The 24,448-nt window shown below is 48.4% G+C and overlaps 1 protein-coding gene across 2 annotated transcripts in view; it reads left to right on the top strand.

Annotated features, from left to right (window-relative positions):
- Positions 1-24,448, top strand: part of LOC142502137 (calcium and integrin-binding family member 3-like) — a 281,160-nt gene that overhangs the window by 242,027 nt on the left and 14,685 nt on the right. The gene's annotated exons all lie outside the window — the stretch shown is intronic.

The raw sequence follows: 24,448 nt of genomic DNA, 5'->3' as shown, positions 1-24,448 counted from the left end.
GTGTGTGCGCGCGCGCGTGTCAGTGTGTGCGCGCGCGCGCGCGCGCGTGTCAGTGTGTGCGCGCGCTCGTGTCAGTGTGTGCGCGCGCGCGTGTCAGTGTGTGCGCGCGCACGAGTCAGTGTGTGTGCGCACGAGTCAGTGTGTGTGCGCACGAGTCAGTGTGTGTGCGCACGAGTCAGTGTGTGTGCGCACGTGTCAGTGTGTGTGCGCGTGCGTCAGTGTGCGCGCGCGCATCAGTGTGCGTGCGTCAATCAGCATGCATGCGCGACAGTCAGTGTGTATGTGCATTAGTCAGTGTGTGTGCGTGCGCCAGTCAGTGTGTGTGTGCATCAGTCAGTGTGTGCATGCGCCAGTCTGTGCGCATCTGCGCTTGTCAGTCAATGTGTGTGGGTGTGTCAGTCACTGTGTGTGCGCGTCAGTGTGTGTGCGTGTGTCAGTCAGTCTATGTGTGCACGTGTCATTCAGTGTGTGGATGCGCGCGCGTCAGTCAGTGTGTGTGAACGTGTCAGTCAGTGTCTGTGTTTGTGTGTGTGTGCTCGCCCATCAGTCAGTCTGTGTGCGTGCGTCTGTGTGTGCGTGCGCGTCAGTCAGTGTGTATGTGTACATCAATTAGTGGGTATGTGTGTACGTCGGTCAGTGTGTGCGCGACAGTATCAGTGTGTGTGTGTGTGTGTGTGCGCGCATGTATCAGTCTGTGTGTGTGTGTGTGTGTGTGTGTGCACGTACGTATCAGTCTGTGTGTGTGTGTGTGTGTGTGTGTGTGTGTGTGTGTGTGTGTGTGTGTGTGCACGTACGTATCAGTCTGTGTGTGTGTGTGTGTGCACGTATCAGTCAGTGTGTGTGTGTGTCCGCGCGTCAGTGTGTGTGTGTGCGCACGCGTCAGTGTGTGTGTGTGCACACACGTCAGTTACTGTGTGTGTGCACATGCATCAGTCAGTGTGCGTGTCATACAGTGTGTGCGTGTCAGACAGTGTGTGTGTGCCAGTCAGGGTGTGTGCGCGTGTGTGTCCAGGGCCGCCAACAGAAATCGTGGGGCCCGGGACAAACATTTTAAGCAGGGTCCCCCCCCCCCTGTCTCACCCTCCCGCCTCTCCCCTCCCTCCGTCAATTACCCCACGCTCACTCATTCCGTACCCCTCCCCCACACAATTCCCCCCACAAGATACATACCAAAAAACTTCCCACCCAAAAATATATACAACTGTAACGTAAGTGCCTGCCACAAACAAGGAGGGACCCCGATACTGAGGTGAGATGGGTGACAAGCTGCACCCACAGCTACGGGGACACGCCTGGAAAGTGGAAAATAAGCGTCTGGAACCGTCTGGGAGTATAAGATAAAGTAAGATAAGGGAGATTCCAGAAGATAGGTGGTACCGAGAGCCTGGGGTCCAGAGCCGGGAGGTAGGTCGGAATGGGGTGTCCAGGAGGTCAGGATACAGGCATGGGGTAGAAGACCAGAGCGGATCCACAGCCAGGCCGGTTCGGTACGCAAAGGATCACTGAGGAGACAAAGAGACAGGAACTGAGGCAGACAAGCCACAGGAAACGCTGGGGAAACCAGTGTAGCTGCTACAGCGCGGCGAAGGCGAAATCTGCCAGGAACAAGGAAAGCAGCGCCGGGTCTGCTATGCAAGAAGGCCTTGGGATGCCGGGGACTTGAAGCAGGATACAAGGCACAAGGAGCCCAGCAGGCCAAACACGGAGTCTGTGACATGCACAGTTACTTGCAACTTTGGATTGCAAAGTCTATGTCCAGCAATTTCCTGAGGGCGGGGCAGGCACTAAATAGCACAGGAGGCCAATCAGGCCAGAGCTGCACAGGAGGCAGCAGGAGGCAAGTGATTGCAGAAGCAGGGAATAGATTGTCTGGAACCTGCAAAGCTCCGGATGGAAGGGCTCCAGCCAAAGCCAGGAGTGGATTTCTGACATTACCCCCCTCTTAACACGAGGCCTCCGGACGAGCAGAGATAGGATCCCACAGAGGTCTGGGCGACATGGAATTATTTCTGAACCCTCTGGGTATAGTTGTAGAACTGCGCCGAGGGCGTTTGTCAATGAGCGCTTTTTTCAAACGGAAAAGCAGTGGCACTGCAATCTTTAATGATGACAACGTGAAATCCAGAGAGAACACATGAGGTAGTACAGAAAGTTCCATGAGGGATAATCCTAAATTTGCAGTAGCAGTCATGCAGTCAGAAACGGGTACCTCAAATACTGTGGAGGAGTCACTGGGAAACAGTATTGCCTGAGAAGTGGGAATTCCAGATGCAGAGATAACATGAGGTACTGTGGGGGGGATAGGGAGGGATAGGGGGGGATAGGGAGGGAAGGATGAGGCTTTACTGTGAGAATCTTAGGATCGTCCATGGTTATAACAGGACGTGCAGGAGAGTCAGTGAGGCGTCTGTTTGTTCCAGAAATGCATGGCTGAGAGACAGCTGTGGCTTCCCTACACAGAGCACGGGGAATCGAAAAAGGTACACCGGTCACTGAAGTGAGTCCTTGAGAGGCAGCAAGAGCCAAACTAGGTATTTTGATTGAGTCAGAAGGCATTGCGCTAGCCTCTGAAGTGGATATCTGTGAAACAGCAAGGGGCAGAGTAGATGCGTCAGTAGAATCAGAGGAAGTTACGCTTGTCTCTGAAGGGAAAAATTGGGGAACAACAATAGGCATAACAGAACCTGGGGATATCTTCATGGCAGGAACCTTAGAAACCGGGCTAGGTGCATTTAACCATGTGGGTACATCAGGAAAAACACCTCTTACAGCAGGAGTTTTTGTGAAGGGTAAATCACATGCTACAGGAGAGGCAGAGGGAGAAAACATGTTTTTTCATCAGGAGCTTTGGAACTTTCACAAATTAACTCAGGAACTGCTAGAAAATCCTGGGATGCAGTAACAGGAACTGAGAATTTGCAAAGGAGTCAGAGACGGAAAGGCTGATCTCTGAAGTGGTAGATTGAGAAACAGTGAAAGGAAAGACAAATGCTGTGGGGGGTTCTAAAGAGGCAGGCTTGGAGTCAAAGGTAGAAATCTTACATGTCTGAGGGGCAGCAGTGATTACACTTGCTCCTGTAAAGGGTTTAGAGAATAGTGCACTGGTCTCTGAAATGGGTGTGTGAGAGTTACTGCTAGGTACTGCAACATGATTACAAAACTTTGACAAAAACAACATTGAACAAGAAACTGGAGCTTTAGATGCAATAACAGGAATTTGGCATTTTGCAGGGAAAGGAGAACAAGGAAACTTTGACTTGGAAACCTGAACTGTCAATGCAGGAAGGGAAGGCTCTAATGAAAGAGATTTAGAGACACAGGCAGGGATTTCAACTTTCTGAGAAACTGGAGGGGTAACACCAGATGCTGCAAAGGTTTTTTTTTTTTATAATATTTTTCCTTTATTGGTGTCTTTTGATGCACTGACAGGTATAACAATCACAACATGGCAGAACAGTTTGTCAAAGAAACAAATTACCGGCACATAACAGGGAGGCATTTGGAGACACACAATAAACCTATTTTCCATTTACAGTGGTGAAAAGAGAGGGGATGATGAGGGGCGGGTAGATAGTTGGGAATGACATGGGAAAAAAGCGGGGGGGAGGGGTGAAGAGAGGGGGGGGGGTATTGTGGCAGGGGGGGGGCGCATCGGCCCTCGGTAGTAAGGGTTCTAGTGTTGCAGTAGGGCTCCCGACACCGGCCAAGGCTCCCAGGTTCTATAAAATTGAGGCATTCTTTGCCTCAGCATGGCTGTCAGTCTCTCCATGTTCATGACCCCGTCTATCCTTGTAATTACTGTTCTCCTGGAGGGGGCCTTAACTTGTTTCCAGGCCGCAGCGATGCAACATCTGACGGCCGTAAGGATCGCAGATGAAAGTCTGGCTATAGGGGCAGGGAGGTCTTCAATTGGTTTCCCCAGCACATAGGTCAGGGGTCCAAGGGGACCTCTAAGTCCAAAGTCTCAATCAGGAGGCCCTGGATCCGGGTCCAGAACCTCTGGATCTCCGGCCATGTCCACCAAATGTGGGACATGTCACCCCTTTGACCACATCCCCTCCAGCACACGTCGGAGGTGCCTGGGTAGATCTGGCTCAGTCTACTCGGGGTCAGGTACCATTGGAATAGGATTTTGTAGATATTTTCCTTCGTGACTGAGCAAATTGATGTTTTGGTAGCAGCCTCCCAGACATCCTCCCAGTCCTCCAGGTCTATGGGGGTGTTTAGGTCTTCGCTCCACTTTTACATATAGGAGTGGGTGGGGGAGGATTGGGCTGCCTCCAATATTTTGTATACCTCAGAGATTAAGCCCTTCTGATACTCCCCTTTGAGACATAGTGTCTCAAATCTGGAATGCGCTGGGAATTTTAGGCTAGGGGATTGGGCACTCAGGAAGTGCCTAATCTGCAGGTATTGAAATATGGGGAGGTCGGGGGACGATAATTTATTCCTAAATTCTTGAAAGGGCAAGACCTCATCACTTTCCAGCAGATCCGCAATCACTCTGATATTTAGGCCTTGAAATTGGCCGAATTGGGTACGGGAGCAGCCGGGTGGGAAGTCCGGGTTCCCGAAAATGGGGGTGAGTTGTGAGGGGGATGAAGCTAGGCCATGTTTCCCTTTGGTTTTAATCCATGTCGACCACGTGCACCTCATTGCCCCGAGGTCGAATCTCAGGGGCTTTCTGCTTTTGTGGGTCTTAGACCATAGTAGAGCCGATAGGGGGGTGGGGGACGCGTGATGAATCTCTATTTCTAAACAGCAATTAGAGGTCGGGGGGTTATTCCATACCACCGCCTGCCTCAGCTGGGCCGCCTGGTAATATCTGACTACATCCGGGGCCCCCAGGCCCCCTCTCGTCTTTGACGCCAATAGCACCGATCTCGGAACCCTAGGCCTTCGTTGCCACCAAATAAAGCGGAGAATGTGGGCTTGGATATTCCTCAATTCAGCTAGTTGGACAGGGACAGGGAGGGTCTGAAAGTAATAGAGTAATCGGGGAAGGATATTCATTTTGGTGGACACAATTCTTCCAAACCAAGAGATCTGATGGGCATGCCAGGCCTCGAGGTCTCTCTTGATCTGGTGGAAGAGAGGGGGGTAGTTGGCTTGATACAATGAGCTGTACGAGCTCGCTATCTTTATCCCTAGATATTTAATATTAGAGTTATTCCACTTGTATTTAAAATTGTTTCGTAAGTGTTTCCATGTAGGGTCTGGGAGGGAGATGTTGAGGGCCTCAGATTTGTCCGTGTTGATTTTGTAATCAGACAATCGACTAAATTGGTTCAACAGTTTCTCAAGGTTGGGGATGGAAGTGTGCGGTTCAGTCAAGGTTAGAATAACATCATCCGCAAACAGGGATATTTTGTATTCCCTGTCTGCGATTGGAATGCCCTTTATGCTGGGTTCAGCTCTGATCCTAGCAGCTAGTGGCTCTATGGACAGGGCAAATAGTAGGGGGGATAGGGGGCAACCTTGCCTGATACCATTTTTGATCTTTATTGGGTTGGAGAGCCCACCTGGGAGTTTTAAGAGAGCGGTGGGGTTGGTATAGAGGGCTCGCACCCCTTCGAGGAATGGGCCTGAGAAACCAAACCGGAGCATAGTTTGGTCGAGAAAGGACCATTTGATTCGGTCGAAAGCCTTTTCGGCGTCAAGACTTAGAATCAGGGCCCGGGACTGTTTGAGGTGCACATGGTCTATAATATTAATAATTTTGCGGGTATTGTCAGAGGCCTGTCTTCCTGACAAAGCCCACCTGGTCTATATGAATCAATCTGGGGAGAATAGGGTTCAGTCTGTTTGCCAGGATCTTACTGAAAAGCTTGAGGTCCGTATTGAGTAGGGATATCGGGCGGTAACTACCGCATTGAAGCGGGTCCCTACCCTCCTTATTGATGATGGCCAGGTTGGCTGCTGATATAGTGCTTGGGATCGGTTCTCCTTGGAGGAAGGAATTGAACATTTCCAGGAGATAAGGGGAAAGGGATGCTGCAAATTTCTTATAATAAGTGTTGGAGAACCCGTCTGGCCCGGGTATCTTAGCTATTTAAGTGAGGAGATGGCCTCAGACAGCTCCTCTTGGGATATGTCCTGGTTCAGGAACTCAAGCTCCTCCAATGAGAGGGATGGAAGGTTACATTGAGTTAGGTACTCCAAGGCCGCCTTGGTGCTATCGTGATTCTGACTGGGGGGGTGAAGATTGTATAGGTCTGTATAGAATTCCGTGAATTCTTGCGCCATTTCTTTTTCGTTATACGTTATCTGACCATTTTGTGTCCTGATTTTCGTGATCTGGGCCTTAGCCCTAATGCCTCTTTCCATTTGTTTCCATTTGTTTCCATTTGTACGCAGAGGTTTTGACGAACGGCAGAGAGAGAGTGAGTTTGATAGGGGCGTGGTCTGACCAAGTGATTGGGCCTATGTTAGAGTGGGAGGATGCCTGGAGAACATTATTGGTACCTAGAAAATAGTAGATCCGCGAGTAAGACTGATGATGGGCCGAGAAGGTGTAGTCCCTCTGGCCCACGTGCTGGGCCCTCCAGAAATCCGACAGGGAATAGTTTTTCAGGATTTCACGAAACCTTTTGGCCTTTTTCTGTATCTGGGCAGAGTGCGGGGTCGCTAACTGACAGGATTTGTCTTCATCTGGGCTTAGGACCATATTAGCGTCTCCGAGAGGAAAGCACTGAGTGGTCTAATGTCCCCAGGAGGTTCTGGAGGAATTGGGCCTGATTTTCATTGGGGGCATATATGTTTAGGATGGCTATAGGGGATCCTGACAGTGTCCCTTGGAGTAGTAAATACCTTCCTTCTGGGTCTTTAGTTACCTTTGTTGGGGCGAACGGAATATTATTCTTAATTAGCATAGCCACACCTCGTTTTTTGTTGTGGGAGGATGCGTAAAACGCTTGGGGGAACGTATGTCTGAATGTGTTAGGCGGGTCTGGGGTATTGAAGTGTATTTCCTGGATACAGATTACAGGCATACCCCGCATTAACGTACGCAATGGGACCAGAGCATGTATGTAAAGCGAAAATGTACTTAAAGTGAAGCACTACCTTTTTCCCACTTATCGATGCATGTACTGTACTGCATTCGTCATATACGTGCATAACTGATGTAAATAACGCATTTTGTAACAGGCGCTGTAGTCTCCCCGCTTGCGCACAGCTTGGGTACAGGTAGGGAGCTGGTATTGCTGTTCAGGAAGTGCTGACAGGCGCATGCGTGAGCTGCCGTTTGCCTATTGAGCGAGATGTACTTACTCGTGAGTGTACTTAAAGTGAGTGTCCTTAAACCGGGGTATGCCTGTATGTCGCCTTTAGTTTTTTTAGTTCTTGTAGGCCTAGTTTGCATTTTCGGACCGAATTGAGGCCCTTGACATTGAGGGATATGACGTTAATTGTCGCCATTAGGGGGGGGGCGAATCCAGGGGGTAAAGCCCTGGCCCCGAGTTGTTACCACGTCGGGGGAGAGTATAACCTTAGGGCACGGAGGCGCGAGGGACTTCAGATTAACCCTGAGGGGGCCTCTGACAGAGGTCTGGGGGGGGAGGCGGGAGGGGAGGAAGGGGGGAGGACACAAAAGGGCAAGAAAGAAAGTGGGCTATCCGGGAGCCCAAAAGAGATTCCGCTCGACACCATTGTGGCAAGGGAAGGGGGAAAAAACCCCTGGAGAACTTTCTGGGGCGTCAAACACAGGGTGGGGTCAGCGAGCGAGGTCCAACGCCCTCGCTGTTTGATGGAGGGGGGGGGGAGGTGAACTTGGAGGGAAGGCTGTGTGTGGTTCATAGGCAAGAGTACATAACATTATAAGGGAGGTAACTCGCCAGTTTTGTGAGGTATCTGGTTCTGGGCAATTTTGGCCCTGGGTATCGGGGGGGGGAGGAAAGGGGTGCACCTCGGAGCAAAGCAGAGACATAAACTTATGCAGTGCCTATGCAGTGCTCCCAGCCACTGGGGGAGGGGTGGGGCACCTTAATAGACATCAAACTCGCAGACCTACATAATGCTCATACATTGTTCCTGAGTCCTACATAGACAGTATTGCATATATGTGAGGGAGGGGGAGGAGAGGGGGAGGGAAGAGGGGAGGGGGGAGGGAAGGGGAACACCTCGGCGCACAGCGGAATCACAAACTTATACAGTGCCTATATAGTGCTCGCAGCTACTGGGGGAGGGGGGGGGCACATTAGTAGTCATCCAACTCACAGACCTATATGGTGTTCTTACATTGTTTCTAAATCCTATATAGAGAGTATTGTAACTGGATAGAGAGACATTCATGCATGTTTTAGGTCTTTACACATCTACATTGCAAATCAAATCACATATCGGTGACATTTAAACCGAAGCCCTCAGGCAGCCCGCAGGGGAGGGGGGGGGGAAGAGGGGGGGCGGAGGTAAGGGAGATAAAGGGGAGGGGAGGGGGGGGAGGTAAGGGAGAGAAAGGGGAGGGGAGGGGGGAAGAGCATATTCTGGCTGTGGGTTGGGTTTCCCACAGTAGGGCTGTTCCCACGTATTCACAAATCAAATGTTTCTGCAGCGCAGTAGTAAAACATGGGCCTAAGAAATGGGGTTTGTTCGTATAGCGCTAGTCATATATGTTCTGGGTCGAGATCCCATTGCATTGCAGTAGTAAGACAAACCGAAGACATATATGTCACATTACTAGAACACCGTTAGGGGGGGAGGGGAGCCGACCTTATCGCAGGGGGAGATGGAGCAAGGAAGATTTCATGTGCAAATAGCATTACAGAGCTGCGGAACTGATATATAGTCTCTAGTCCATTTTAGAAGATACTAGGACAAATTGGGGCATAATGGAGGCCCCCCCATGTCCGTTGAGGGCACGCTGGGCTGTACCTCGATCCGGCTTGTGGGAAAGGGAGGGGGGGGAGATGGGAGAGGGGGTTGCTGCCGGGGATCTCTTCGGGGGTAGAAGGTGGAGGGGGGGAGGGGGAAGGCCAGAGGGGTGCTTCCACCCGAGATATAGAAAAGGGGGGCATGGGCCCCTCATTGCGGATTTGGGGAGAATCTGGGCCTAACATGGGGGGGGGGAGGAGGGGGAAAGGTTCGAGCATACGAAGGAAGAAGGGTTCGAGCATACGACCTGTCCTCCGCGGTTCGGAGGGGAAAGAGGCACCGGGTATCCGTCCCTGGAAAAGGAGCGTCTCAGAAAGATGCAGGTTGCCGACGTGTTCTTGCAGCTGAGATCGAGTCCCACTGAGGGGGGCCTGGAGCAGAGCAAAACACCTGGGACCTGGAGTAGACGACCTCCATGGGGCGAGACGAGCGGCGCAGGTTTGATGATTTCCGCGTCAGGCTGTTTGGATTCAATGGGTGCAAGGAAGATTCCACTCGCGTCGGACGGATTGGTGGGGTAAGTGGAGAGGTTTCCTGAGTTGAAGGGGGTGTGGGGGAGGAAGGGGGGAAGGGGGGGAGAGGACGGGTGGGGGGGGATGGAGAGGTGGGGGGGTGGAGGGGGGGTATAAGGGTGATGGGGAGGGGTGGGGGAGGGGAGGGGAAGGGAGGGGGGGCTTAGTGACATGGTGCCTTCGGGTTCATAGGGCTTCAGGGAGGCTTGATGTTTTCGTGGCGGCCATCTTTGATGAATCCCAAAGTCCGCAAGCACCTAGTTCCTGGGAGGAGGGCGAGGGAGGCTGATTCTGGACCCCGTCGTTGTTTGAAGGCAGACGGGGGTGGAGGCAAGACTTGTGGGGGTAAGTAAGCGGTCAGGGGGTCGTTTTCAGTGGACGGATAGTCTGGGGGTGGCAGAGACATTGAGGGGGGGGAAAGATCTCCTGCCGACATCTTTGCTGAAGTAAGGGTTTCTCCTGGGTCTGGTTGCGTCTTCGGCTGGGCTTAGCGTACGAGTTCGAGGGAAACTGCAGGGTATGTTTGAGGGAGGGATAGTATCGTTGGGGCACGGTACACGTAGGACATCGAAGAGGGCGCCCCCGATTTTCTTTGGATCCGGGGAACAGCAGGACCATCAAGGTGGGGGAGGTGGGCGATCACCGGAGTCTTTGGCTAGCCAGCCTCTCCGACGCACGAGGGGTGTCCTGGGGGTCCGATCCTGCAGCCGCACGAGCTGCAAAGGTTTTTGAGACAGGGATGCTGGTCTCCGGAGTGGGAACTTTAGTTAATGCAGAGGGGTGAAAGCAGTAAATCCCAACAGGCTCGGCAGCTTGAGCAATACAGTAATTTGCAATGGGAGCTTCGCAGAGCTGACTTGAAGGGGTTAAATCAGACACAGCATTAGAGTCAGAAGAAAGGGAACTTGAGTTTGAAACTGGTGACTTGAAAAATTCCTCCTTAAACTTCTGACATGCAACATCAGCTTGGGGATCCCAAGAAAATCGGGGTACCCCAAGGAGTCCTGTAGCAGGACGTGAAGCACAGAGGGGCTGCCTCGTAGCAGAGAGGGAGTCCAGGGACTGGTCATTCTTTTTCGTGAACCGGTCCAAGGTTAGGGAGAGTCTTCCAGACTGGACCAGCTTTTCAGACAGGGACAGGCTTTTAGACTGGGGCAGGTTTTCAGACTGGGACAGGTTTTCAGACTGGGACAGGTTTTCAGACTGGGACAGGTTTTCAGACTGGGAGGTTAAATCAGGGCTAGGGACCGTGGCTGCTTTTCCCTTAGGTTTAAGAGGAACAAAATCAGCTTGGTAATTTCCATGAGAAGGAGGAAACCCCAAGGGTTTAGCAACAGGACTGGCAGCACAGGGGGACTGCCAAGCAGCAGCGTAGCTTGCGAGGAGAGGGTCCTGTTTCTTTATGCAAATGTCCAAAGTCAGGAAAAGTACACAGTGTGTTTTGTGCATAAGCCAACATGCTGAGAGGGTCATGGTGTACTAGGTGAATGTCCAATGATAAGGCCAAGGCATAGAGTGCATTTTGGGTGTTGGCAAGTTTAATAGGATTCACATTATCCCAGGTTAAAGGGGAACCAGGGGAGTCAACACAAGCAGCCAGAGACTGTTTTAAGTCCTTGAGGCAGTAAGCCTTACTAATGAGATCATTACGGCATCGGCGTTGCAAAGGGGTTAAACCTGCTAACATAAACGGATCTTCTATCCGAGGTAGTATTTCGCATAGATACTGATCTTTAGACAGGGGCTGTTTTACAGACTGGGACCGGTTTTCAGAGGGAAACCAGCCTAACCCCACCTCAGCGGGGTCCGAGTTAGTGGGGCTGGACATACTGTAACGTACGTGCCTGCCACAAACAAGAAGGGACCCCGATACTGAGGTGAGATGGGTAACAAACTACACCCACAGCTACGGGGACACGCCTGGAAAGTGGAAAATAGGCGTCTGGAACCGTCTGGGAGTATAAGATAAAGTAAGATACTCGCCAGACGAAAAAGGAGATTCCAGAAGATACAGCAGCGGCAGCTTTTATTCGAAGTAATCACCGGCTTGTACCTGGCATGTTCCTGGAATGTGACACTGTTCACCCGGAGCATGCCGGGCTCCTTTTGCCTTCCCAGCCAGGCGCATTACACGGCTGACGCGCGGTTGATGTGTTAATTAATAATGGTTCAGGATTTACTAGGCTGCAATGCTTCGCGTGACCGCCAGATGGCATAAATTCATGAATTGTAATGCAGTATATATATGTATATGTATATATATATAAAGATAACAGCAGGCACTTCAAAGGCTCCAAAGAAATAGGTGCTTGTTCAACAAAAATAACAGGAAACCAGGTGTCCCACCAAGGAGACAAAAAACAGCACTCAAGGTATATTGCAAAAGTGTATTTGAAAAAAAGCAGGCACATATAAATCCAACGTTTCGGTCCTGTATAGGACCTTCCTCAGGGGCGTGCTGGAGAACACTGCCCAAGGAAACCATATATACCCATCACCCAGCTGTGTGCATAATCAAGAACCAGCTGATTGTAATTAAAAACGGGAGTACTGTAGGCGCATGGGAGCCCTGTCATCAGTGTGCAGCAGCTCAGCCTCACCACTCCTCTGTTTACACTTAGCTATCAATGCCAGACACACCGCACATGTGCGCCTGCGGGTGGAGCCAGTGAGCACACCAGTCATTCTAAGGCATCCCCCGTTGCCATGGCGACGCAACTAAAGCGTCTGTAACCATGGGAGTGTAGGCAGAAGCAGACTGCAATAGGGAGCAGGGGCACTGAGCCGTTTGAACATGATGATGTCACATCACCAGCAGCAACAGGTCCTGTAACCAAAATGAAAGTGCAGTATTAAAAACACATGAAGAGGTGAAAATATATACTCCAGATGCACAGTATTACTAAAAATTGTGCAACAATAATAAATATACTAATATCACTCTAACATGCTACAAAGAGAAATGAATAGTGAAAGCAGATTTGCTTGTAAGAGTTTGAAAAAGCAGACATAAAGGAAAGGAAGGAACAGGAAGGGGGAGTGGAGGGAAAGGGGGATGGGAGGGAAAGGGGGAGGGGAAAGGGGAAGATGGAGGGAGGGGAAGGGGGGAAAGGGGGGAGGAGGGGAAGGGGTGCTAAGGAGCAAAAATGGGGTCACATAATAAGGCAAAAATAAGCCCAAAGATGAATACAGAAACGGATAATTCTAACTACACAGAGGTGACAGATGGCAGTAAGATCCCCAACTTTAACTCATAAATGTATCTCCCTACAATGATACTACTGTTGCTACAAAAAGCAACCCAGTTTAAAATCCTCATTAAGTCCTCTGGGTGCCATAGTATCAAGTTCATAGATGAGCCTTGTTTCCAATTGCAGTCATAATTTTCCTGTCACCACCACGAATGGACGTGTGCGCTTGCATAATAGGCATGCACCTCAGCGTTGCAAGGCTATGCTTAAAGTTTTTAAAGTGCCTCGCAACTGGTTGCAATTTATGGTCCTCCAATCCAGTGTTGTCGGCCAATGCCTTCCTAATAGATGATCTATGCAGACTAATCCGCTCCTTTAGCATGCGCGTCGTTTTACCGACATAATATAGTCCGCAAGGGCACCGGATAAAGTAGACAACATATCTACTTTCACAGTTCATATAGTCCTGAATAAGGCGTGGTTTGCCACTATGGGGATGTGAATACTGCGTGCCAAGAATAAGGTATTGGCAGTTGGTGCATCCATGGCATTTAAAGACACATTTTTTCTTACTCAGCCAAGTTGTAGGTTTACCATATTTTTCCACCGGGTCTGCCCTAGTTAATGTATCCTTCGTGTAAAAAATAAGTGTATACAAGCGCTAGTGCAACAATATTGAACAAACAGGAAAAACAAAACCTGGGATACAGTCCTAGAGAGTAGGTAGTCCTGGAGCTGCCGTGGAGGTTTAATCTGGGATCTTCCAACCAGATGTGCAAGATGTGGGTGGAAAAACCTCTAATGGCGCTGAGGGTAAGTAGCTGGAACAGAAGTCTTGTGCTGAGGTGTCTTTGGAATGGCTCAGAGAGGGAGACAAGAGAAATACAAGCACCACTATGGTGTATTACCCTTTAAACAATGTGAGACATATGCATGGAAATATGGAGCATTTAATGATTAAAACAATTGTTAATACAATTGAAGTAAAATGTGAACTGTAAAATAAACAGTAGATGATCTTCTGTTAATAAACGAATGGAGGGCTTCCCAGCACTTAGGCCGAAAAAAGCCTTGCTGCTCCACCAGAGGTAAAACTGAAATCCTACTCACCGTCCTGGAGTAGGACATGTGCAATGGTACGGGGTCTTTAGCCAGGGCTAGCCGTCTGCTGTGGGGTACTGGACATGCTGGAAGCGTGCGGGGAGGTTTCAGGAGTACTCGTGTTCTCAAACAACAGAGTGGATAGCGCGCGTCTCCTCCGCTGACGTCACTGCCGGATTGGCTCAGCTACGGTGACCCTGGATGGCCACAATACCTTCCTACGCGTTTCGAAACACTCGGTCACGTGTTTCCCTGATGAAGAAAGACATTTTTAGTACAACCGTACCCAATTATCCCAGTTATGTACATTCTACCGAAGATCCACAAGTCGCAGACGTTGCCTCCGGAGAGACCAATCATCTCAGCGAGGGGATCCATATGCCAACCCATATCACAATTCCTTGACTTTTTCCTGCAACCTCTTGTTACCAAAATGCCCAGTTATATACGGGACACCACAGACTTTATCAACAGATTGACTAAAATACAAGTGACACATGGTGCATTGCTGCTGGTAACTATGGATGTCACAAGCCTCTATACGAACATCGAGCATACGGAAGGCTTGGAGGCGGTGGCCACACAGTTACGGGGTCAACAAGATCGGACAGGACCACCGACTGAGTTCCTACTACTTTTGATGAACATTGTATTGTTCAAAAATTACTTTAAGTTTGAGGATAAGTTCTACCTCCAACTAATGGGTACGGTGATGGGGTCTAATATGGCCCCATCATACACTAACCTTTTTATGCATCAATACGAACAGACGCATATCCTCCATGACGCACCTCTGTCACAACACATTGTTGAATATATGCGCTACATTGATGATGTCTTCCTTCTATGGGACGGTACAGAAGGAGAACTGATTGCATTTGTGGATTATTTGAACCAAATTGCATCCACCATACGGTTCACATTGACCTATAGTCCAAGTAAGGTTGTTTTTCTTGACACAGAAGTATATCTAACTGAAGGAGTACTTCGGACGAGGATACATCAGAAAGATACTGATAAGAATTCACTCCTCCTGGCAACCAGCCATCATCCAATACTTCTTAAGAAAGGGTTACCTTACTCCCAGTTTCTTAGAGTGTGCCGGATTACTAGGGATAGTGGTGAGCGTGATCAAGCCCTTGTGAAAATGTATAAACGCTTTGAGAAGAGGGGATATGAATGTAAGGACCTTGATGCAGCACTTAAGAGAGCCAAGGATGTCCCCAGAGAACAGCTCCTGCTGCCCTCTTCGAATGCACAGAAGCAAGATAGGTTCCATGTCACTAGTACATTTAGTACTGCATCAAGAATGATTAAGACGTCGATCCAACAACACTGGAATATATTGGCGAATGATGCCACCATTGGCAAGAATTTTGAGCGTCCCCCACTATTTTGCTACAGAAGAGGGCGAAATATCGGCGATACATTAACTAGGGCAGACCCGGTGGAAAAATATGGTAAACCTACAACTTGGCTGAGTAAGAAAAAATGTGTCTTTAAATGCCATGGATGCACCAACTGCCAATACCTTATACTTGGCACGCAGTATTCACATCCCCATAGTGGCAAACCACGCCTTATTCAGGACTATATGAACTGTGAAAGTAGATATGTTGTCTACTTTATCCGGTGCCCTTGCGGACTATATTATGTCGGTAAAACGACGCGCATGCTAAAGGAGCGGATTAGTCTGCATAGATCATCTATTAGGAAGGCATTGGCCGACAACACTGGATTGGAGGACCATAAATTGCAACCAGTTGCGAGGCACTTTAAAAACTTTAAGCATAGCCTTGCAACGCTGAGGTGCATGCCTATTATGCAAGCGCACACGTCCATTCGTGGTGGTGACAGAGGAAAATTATGACTGCAATTGGAAACAAGGCTCATCTATGAACTTGATAGTATGGCACCCAGAGGACTTAATGAGGATTTTAAACTGGGTTGCTTTTTGTAGCAACAGTAGTATCATTGTAGGGAGATACATTTATGAGTTAAAGTTGGGGATCTTACTGCCATCTGTCACCTCTGTGTAGTTAGAATTATCCGTTTCTGTATTCATCTTTGGGCTTATTTTTGCCTTATTATGTGACCCCATTTTTGCTCCTTAGCACCCCTTCCCCTCCTCCCCCCTTTCCCCCCCTTTCCCCCCTTTCCCTCCCTCCATCTTCCCCTTTCCCCTCCCCCTTTCCCTCCCATCCCCCTTTCCCTCCACTCCCCCTTCCTGTTCCTTCCTTTCCTTTATGTCTGCTTTTTCAAACTCTTACAAGCAAATCTGCATTCACTATTCATTTCTCTTGGTAGCATGTTAGAGTGATATTAGTATATTTATTATTGTTGCACAATTTTTAGTAATACTGTGCCTCTGGAGTATATATTTTCACCTCTTCATGTGTTCTTAATACTGCACTTTCATTTTGGTTACAGGACCTGTTGCTGCTGGTGATGTGACGTCATCATGTTCAAACGGCTCAGTGCCCCTGCTCCCTATTGCAGTCTGCTTCTGCCTACACTCCCATGGTTACAGACGCTTTAGTTGTGTCGCCATGGCAACGGGGGATGCCTTAGAATGACTGGTGTGCTCACTGGCTCCACCCGCAGGCGCACATGTGCGGTGTGTCTGGCATTGATAGCTAAGTGTAAACAGAGGAGTCGTGAGGCTGAGCTGCTGCACAGTGATGACAGGGCTCGCATGCGCCTACAGTACTCCCGTTTTTAATTACAATCAGCTGGTTCTTGATTATGCACACAGGTGGGTGATGGGTATATATGTTTTCCTTGGGCAGTGTTCTCCAGCACGCCCCTGAGGAAGGTCCTATACAGGACCGAAACATTGGATTTATATGTGCCTGCTTTTTTTCAAATACACTTTTGCAATATACCTTGAGTGCTGTTTTTTGTCTCCTTGGTGGGACACCTGGTTTCCTGTATATATATATATATATATATATATATATATATATATATATATATATATATATATTGTGACAAACGGCTTACTCCGGGGCTCCGCCGTCTGTCCGGGACTGTTAGAACACGGTCTTTTAGGGTAGGTTAAATGATGAGACGTCACGTACTGTTCCTTTAAACAGGCTATGCCTGGTTTATTCAGTCCCAGGCACTGAGACTGCCACAGTTTAAACAGAAAACAAAGCCAAACAAAAAGCTGCTCGTCTGAGCGATAACTTAAACTTAGATGTCCCTGACTCAGAGTTGGAAGTGGCTTGTCCACTTCCACCAACAAATAAGTACCTTTGCAGTCTTTAGACAAACTAACAGAATGAATGAAGCGATTTGGGAAAGAGGCTTTCTCACCCCTCTGCAGTTCAGCAGCCTTCCAGGCTCTTGGGCGGGGCCCAGAGGAAACAGGAAACAGGTCTTATATACCTGAACTCTAATCAGCATGACAGGTGACAGAAAACAGGCAGCAGACAAACTGTGGAATGGAGTGCCTGTACCACGAGGCTGCCCTGTTCAGCTTAGACAGGACAGAAACTGTTCAGTATCCTGGGAGCCCTGTATATGGAGTTTATTACCAACCCCTGGTTTCTGTCACATATCCTCCCCCCCAGCTCAGACCTCGAGGGGTGAGCGACCATGGATATTAGGGAGTGCATCCTTGACAACCCGTCGGCATTGCCATGTTTGTGCCCCGACCTGTGTTCCACAGAAAATTTAAAGGGCTGTAGGCTTAGGAACCACCTGGTCACCCTAGCGTTCTTCTCCCTATTTTGACACATCCAGGTAAGGGGTGCATGATCTGTGACCAATCGGAACTTTCTCCCCAACAGATAATACTTGAGTGTCTCTACAGCCCACTTTATTGCGAGACACTCTTTCTCGACTATGGAGTAATTTTTCTCCTGGGGATTTAGTTTCCTACTTAAATAAAGGATGGGGTGCTCCTCCCCTTGAGACTCCTGGGAGAGTACCGCCCCCAGCCCTACCTCAGATGCGTCGGTTTGGACTACGAACTCTTTGGAGAAGTCAGGTGTGACCAACACTGGTTGGGCACAGAGAGCTTCTTTCAGGCTTCTAAAGGCCTGTTCGGCTTCGGGGGACCACTTTACCATTAGCGGTCCTCTTGCTTTTGTGAGGTCGGTTAGTGGGGTTGCCTTAGTTGCAAAATTGGGAATAAACCTCCTATAGTAGCCAATTAACCCCAAAAAGGTCCTTACTTGTTTTTTTGTGACTGGCCTTGGCCAATTTTGTATCGCCTCTACTTTGAGTGTTTGTGGTTTGAGTAACCCTCTACCAATAGAATACCCCAGATACTTGGCCTCCTCCAGACCAATAGTGCATTTAGCGGGGTTAGCAGTTAGTCCAGCAGACCGAACTGCGTCGAGCACAGCTTGGACCTTTGGAAGGTGGGACTGCCAATCTTCACTATGGATTACCACATCATCCAGGTAGGCGGCAGCGTACCGAACATGTGGTTTTAAAATTTTATCCATCATTCTTTGGAATGTGGCGGGAGCTCCATGTAAGCCAAAAGGCAGCACCTTATATTGAAAGAGGCCGTCTGGGGTTGAGAAGGCTGTTTTTTCTTTTGCCCTTTCTGTGAGGGGAACCTGCCAGTACCCTTTTGTTAGGTCTAGGGTTGTGAGATATCGGGCTTTGCCCAGTCTCTCTACAAGTTCATCCACCCTGGGCATAGGATAAGTATCAAATTTTGACACCGCGTTTAGTTTCCGGTAGTCATTACAAAACCTTGTTGTACCGTCTGGCTTTGGGACTAAAACTATAGGGCTGTTCCACCCACTTTGGGATTCCTCAATTACGCCTAGTTTTAGCATTTTTTTAACCTCTAAACTTATAGCCTCTCTCTTGGCCTCTGGGATTCGGTACGGTTTAAGGTTAACTCGGACCCCCGGTTCAGAGACTATGTCATGTTTAATTACGTTAGTTTTACCTGGCTGTGTAGAGAAGATTTCTTTGTTCCTTCTCACTAAACTCTGGACCTCTCGTTTCTGATGCACGGACAGTGTTTCAGCTATGCTAACCTCTGGGTCAGTTTCTTGATTCTCTGACGGACCTGGGGGTACTAGGGTTAACAAGACCTCTCTATCTTTCCAGGGCTTGAGTAGGTTTATATGGTAAATTTGCTCAGGTTTCCTCCTACCTGGCTGCCTTACCCTATAATTTACTTCTCCCACTCTTTCCAAGACCTCATATGGCCCATGCCATTTAGCAAGGAATTTACTCTCCATGGTGGGAACCAGAACTAGTACCCTATCACCTGGAAAAAAAATTCTGACCCTAGCACCCTTATTATACGTATTCCTTTGTGCTTCTTGAGCTTTCTCCATGTGTTCCCTCACTATGGGTAGGACTGCAGCAATGCGGTCCTGCATTTGGGCAACATGCTCTATTACACTTCTGTAAGGGGTAACCTCGTGTTCCCAAGTTTCTTTGGCTATATCCAGTAAGCCCCTTGGATGTCGGCCATACAATAGTTCAAACGGGGAGAAGCCTGTGGATGACTGGGGAACTTCCCTAATGGCAAATAACAGGTATGGTAACAAACAGTCCCAGTTTTTCCCATCCTTATCGACCGCCCGGCGTAACATGCTCTTTAAGGTTTTATTGAACCTTTCCACTAAACCATCTGTTTGTGGATGATAGACTGAGGTTCTGAGATGCTTGATTTTTAGGAGTTTACATAGCTCTTTTGTTACTTGGGACATAAATGGTGTTCCCTGGTCAGATAAGATCTCTTTAGGAATTCCGACCCGGGAAAACAGAACTACTAACTCTTTTGCTATGTTTTTAGCAGAGGTGCTACGTAGGGGAACTGCCTCCGGATATCGGGTAGCATAATCTAATATTACCAATATATGCTGATGTCCCCTAGCAGACTTTATTAGGGGTCCTACTAGATCCATAGCAATCCGGTCAAATGGTACCTCTATTATGGGAAGGGGTACCAATGGGCTGCGGTATGCTTTGAACGGGGCGGTGATCTGACATTCTGGGCATGAGGAACAATAGTTTGTAATTTCTGCCAGAACCCCAGGCCAATAAAAGCTTCGGAGAACCTTTTCTTTTGTCTTTTCCACCCCTAGGTGTCCCCCCAATGGATGACTATGTGCGAGGTGTAATACTACGTTACGGAATGTCCGTGGTACCAACAATTGTTTAGTTGTAACTGATTTTCTTTTATCAACCCGATATACTAGGTCGTTCTCTACCTCGAAGTAGGGGTAAGCAAGTGACCTATCTGGTTGGCCATGAGTACTATTCTGGTCCCGTATATTTCCCCTTGCTACCGCTAATGTGGGGTCCTCCCACTGGGCCTTCTTAAAACTCCCAGGACTGACCTCTAGGTCAGCGAGGGTCTTATCCTGTACTGGGGTGGTAAGTGCCTGATCAACATCTTGATTTGGGGTATTCCCTACCAAAGTAGTGATGGGGAAGGGAATTTCACAGCACTCCTCCTTTTCCCCTTTCTTATTTGGGCCCTCGTCAACCTCCATTTCTGAAAAAGGGAAAGGATTTGTTTCTTCTAACACTTCGTTATGGTCTGCTATTGAACTCTGGGCGCTATTCTGAGCTGGGGACCACATTTTTAGAAAATGGGGAAAGTCGGTCCCTATTAACACATCATGTGCCAGTTTGGGTACAACACCCACCTTGAAATCTAAAGAACCAAATTATGTTTCAAAAAAAACATCAACAGTGGAATATTCATGATTATCCCCATGTATACAACAAATTGCCACTCTTTGTGAACTGTTTACCTGTTTCTTCTTAATGGGCAATAGGTATTCGGACACTAGTGTGACCATACTCCCAGAGTCAAGAAGTGCCCGAACCCTCTTACCATTAACCTTTACAAATGCCCACAGATGGTTATTCAAGGGGTCCTCTGGGCTAGGGCCCATACATTGGGACAACAGCGAATAAGGTTCCACGCTGTTGCATGGCATGGGCTCATCATTTAGTGGGCAGATTTTTGCTGTGTGGCCCCTCTCATGACAATTTACACATTTAGGTACATAGTCTGTGTCCCACTTAGAGCCTTTTCCCGGCTCCCCATGTTGGCTATTGCCCTTAGTGTGCGAACCACTGTTGCTGGTGCTGCGTGAAGGTGGTCGCCGCTCTTCAGCTCCCCTTAACCCCGGTACCCTTTTACCGTCTCTGGAAGAGTCCTGGAACCTCGGGTAGTGGGGTTGCTCCACGACTGTGGGTTGCGGGTGCTCTCCTGCTGCATTGTACCTTTCTACGAGGGCCACAAGCTCATCCGCATTGTGGGGGTCACTCCGACTGACCCAATGGCGTAAGGCAGAGGGAAGTTTCCTCAAGAACTGGTCCATGACCAACCGTTCCACGATGTGGCTTGCTGAGTTGATCTCGGGTTGTAGCCACTTCCGGGCGAGGTGGATGAGGTCATACATCTGGCTTCGGGTGGCTTTATCCATCGTGAAGGACCATGCGTGAAACCTTTGGGCGCGAACAGCCGTGGTTACGCCGAGGCGGGCGAGGATCTCGAACTTCAATTTTGCATAGACGTTAGCTTCGGCTGGCTCTAGATCAAAGTAAGCCTTCTGGGGTTCGCCGCTTAGGAAGGGTGCGATTAGACCAGCCCACTCAGCTTCTGGCCATCCCTCTCTCTGTGCCGTGCGTTCAAACGTGAGAAGATAGGCTTCCACATCATCCGAGGGTCCCATCTTCTGAAGGTAGTGGCTTGCCCTGGTCATTTTCGGAACTGGGGCTGCCGCTGCCAGTGGAAGGTTACTGATAGTCTCCCTCAGGATCTCGAGTTCCTGCTGTAAGCCCTGAGCGAACCGCTGTTGCTCCTCTTTCAGCAAGCGGTTTGTCTCTTGCTGGTTTGCATTCGCCTGTTGCAGGGCTTCATTCGCGTCTCTCTGGACAGCGACATTGCGTACCAGCGCACTCACCACGTCTTCCATCTTGTTTGGAGAGAGAGAAAAAAAACCTTTTTTTTTTTTTTTTTCTTTAAAGTTCTTTAACCCCCAGACCTTTTAGTGTTCTGCCCGCATTCTCCACCATATGTGACAAACGGCTTACTCCGGGGCTCCGCCGTCTGTCCGGGACTGTTAGAACACGGTCTTTTAGGGTAGGTTAAATGATGAGACGTCACGTACTGTTCCTTTAAACAGGCTATGCCTGGTTTATTCAGTCCCAGGCACTGAGACTGCCACAGTTTAAACAGAAAACAAAGCCAAACAAAAAGCTGCTCGTCTGAGCGATAACTTAAACTTAGATGTCCCTGACTCAGAGTTGGAAGTGGCTTGTCCACTTCCACCAACAAAATAAGTACCTTTGCAGTCTTTAGACAAACTAACAGAATGAATGAAGCGATTTGGGAAAGAGGCTTTCTCACCCCTCTGCAGTTCAGCAGCCTTCCAGGCTCTTGGGCGGGGCCCAGAGGAAACAGGAAACAGGTCTTATATACCTGAACTCTAATCAGCATGACAGGTGACAGAAAACAGGCAGCAGACAAACTGTGGAATGGAGTGCCTGTACCACGAGGCTGCCCTGTTCAGCTTAGACAGGACAGAAACTGTTCAGTATCCTGGGAGCCCTGTATATGGAGTTTATTACCAACCCCTGGTTTCTGTCACAATATATATATATATATATATATATATATATATACACTGTATAACAACAACCCCTATAACCCCTAACATACACATACAGTACTGTATATGCACATCAATGATACTATAGGCCATCCCCTGGCGAGATGTGTTTGCAGCAGAGAGAGAACCGCTGCTCTCTCTGCGCAAACATCGGCACATTAAAAATTATTTAAAATACATTTTTATTGATAGTGTAGATGTGCAGGGGGTCTCCGGAGCTGAACCGCGTTGGTTTCAGGTCTGAGGACCCCCTGCTTCCCGAGATACAGCCCCCTTTATGAGGTGCCGGTATCCCTCTGCGTTTAAAGGTCCCGATCACGTGATCGCGGCCTGTAAACAAAGCAGAGGGATACCGGCACCCCCTAAAGGGGCCTGTATCTCGGGAAGCAGGGGGTCCCCAGACCTAAAACCAAAACGTTTCTGCTCCGGAGACCCTCTGCACATCTACAGTATGAATAAAACACATATATAAATAAACACTCGTTCCTTACCTTAGCGGCTATGTGCTACGGTAATGAAGCAGCATTTCTGTATTTTAATAATATTGTACAGTGAGCAGGGGGTTCCCTGAGCCAGAAATTAATGCTCAGGGACCCCCCCTGCTCCTGCACAATATTATTAAAATACAGAAATGCTGCTTCATTACCTTAGCGGCTGATAGCCGCTAATGCAATGAAGGGGTTAACTCACCGTGCCCGCTTTATTGTGGGTAGCGGGGGTGGGTGAAGGGGGTATTTGGCCCTTGGTGTGAGTTTAGGACTTGCGGGGGGGTTACGGGTGCACTTAACCCCTTCACGACCGTAGCAGTTAATACCGCTACGGTCATGAAGGGGTTAAGCCCTCCCGCTACCCCACGCAAGCCCTAAACAAGCACCGTTGGGGCTAATACCCCCTTCACCCACCCCCGCTACCCACAATAAAAAAAAACTCACACACAGCAGCCGCCAAAAAATAAATAAATAAATCTAAATAAATAAATATAAATAAATACATTTAAAATACATTTTTATTGATAGTGTAGATTTGCAGAGGGTCTCCGGAGCTGAACCGCTGTGGTTTTAGGTCTGGGGACCCCCTGCTCCCCGAGATACAGCCCCCTTTATGAGGTGCCGGTATCCCTCTGCGTTTAAAGGGCCCGATCACGTGATCGCGGCCTGTAAACCAAGCAGAGCAGAGGGATACCGGCACCACCTAAAGGGGCCTGTATCTCGGGGAGCAGGGGGTCCCCAGACCTAAAACCACAGCGGTTCAGCTCCGGAGACCCTCTGCACATCTACACTATCAATAAAAATGTATTTTAAATGTATTTATTTATATTCATTTATTTATTTAGATTTATTTATTAATTGTGCTGCTGCTGCTGTGTGTGATTTTTTTTTATTGTGGGTAGTGGGGGTGGGGTGGGTGAAGGGGGTATTAGCCCCATCGTTGGTTTTTTAGGGCTTGCGGGGGGGTAGCGGGTGCACTTAACCCTTACACGACCGTAGCGGTACTAACTGCTATGGCCGTGAAGGGGTTAAGTGCACCCGCAACCCCCCGCAAGTCCTAAACTCACACCAAGGGCCAAACACCCCCTTCACCCATCCCCGCTACCCACAATAAAAAAAATTCACGCACAGCAGCCCCACAATTAATAAATAAATCTAAATAAATACATGAAGAGAAATAAATATATACTGTATATATATACTGTATATATACAGTATATATATAATAACAATCCCTATACATATACAGTATATACTGTATATATATATACTGTATATATACATATATATATATACATATATATATATATATATATATATATATATATATATATATATATATATATATATATATATATATAAACAAACATCACAGCTTGCACTCAATGTACTGGTTCATATAGACAGGTGCTAGTCTCAAATAATAGAAAAACAACATTACCATTCTCTCGTCCGGTAAAGAAAGACTGCACTCGGTTCAGTAATCATGAAAAACTGTATTGGGCATCTGAATAAAAAAGATAAGTCACCCAATCCGACGTTTCGGTCCTGGAATAGGACCTTTCTCATTGTATAAATGATGCATAAAATCTATGCACCATATACATTCTGCAAATGAATGTTAACAATATCATTGCAAGCTACTGTACCAGTAAATAAAAACACTTCCAAAC

The sequence above is a fragment of the Ascaphus truei genome, chromosome 8 (assembly GCF_040206685.1).
Source record: "Ascaphus truei isolate aAscTru1 chromosome 8, aAscTru1.hap1, whole genome shotgun sequence".
Classification (NCBI taxonomy): domain Eukaryota; kingdom Metazoa; phylum Chordata; class Amphibia; order Anura; family Ascaphidae; genus Ascaphus; species Ascaphus truei.
The sequence above is the reverse complement of the archived record's forward strand: the minus strand, read 5'-3'. Positions and strand labels throughout refer to the sequence as shown.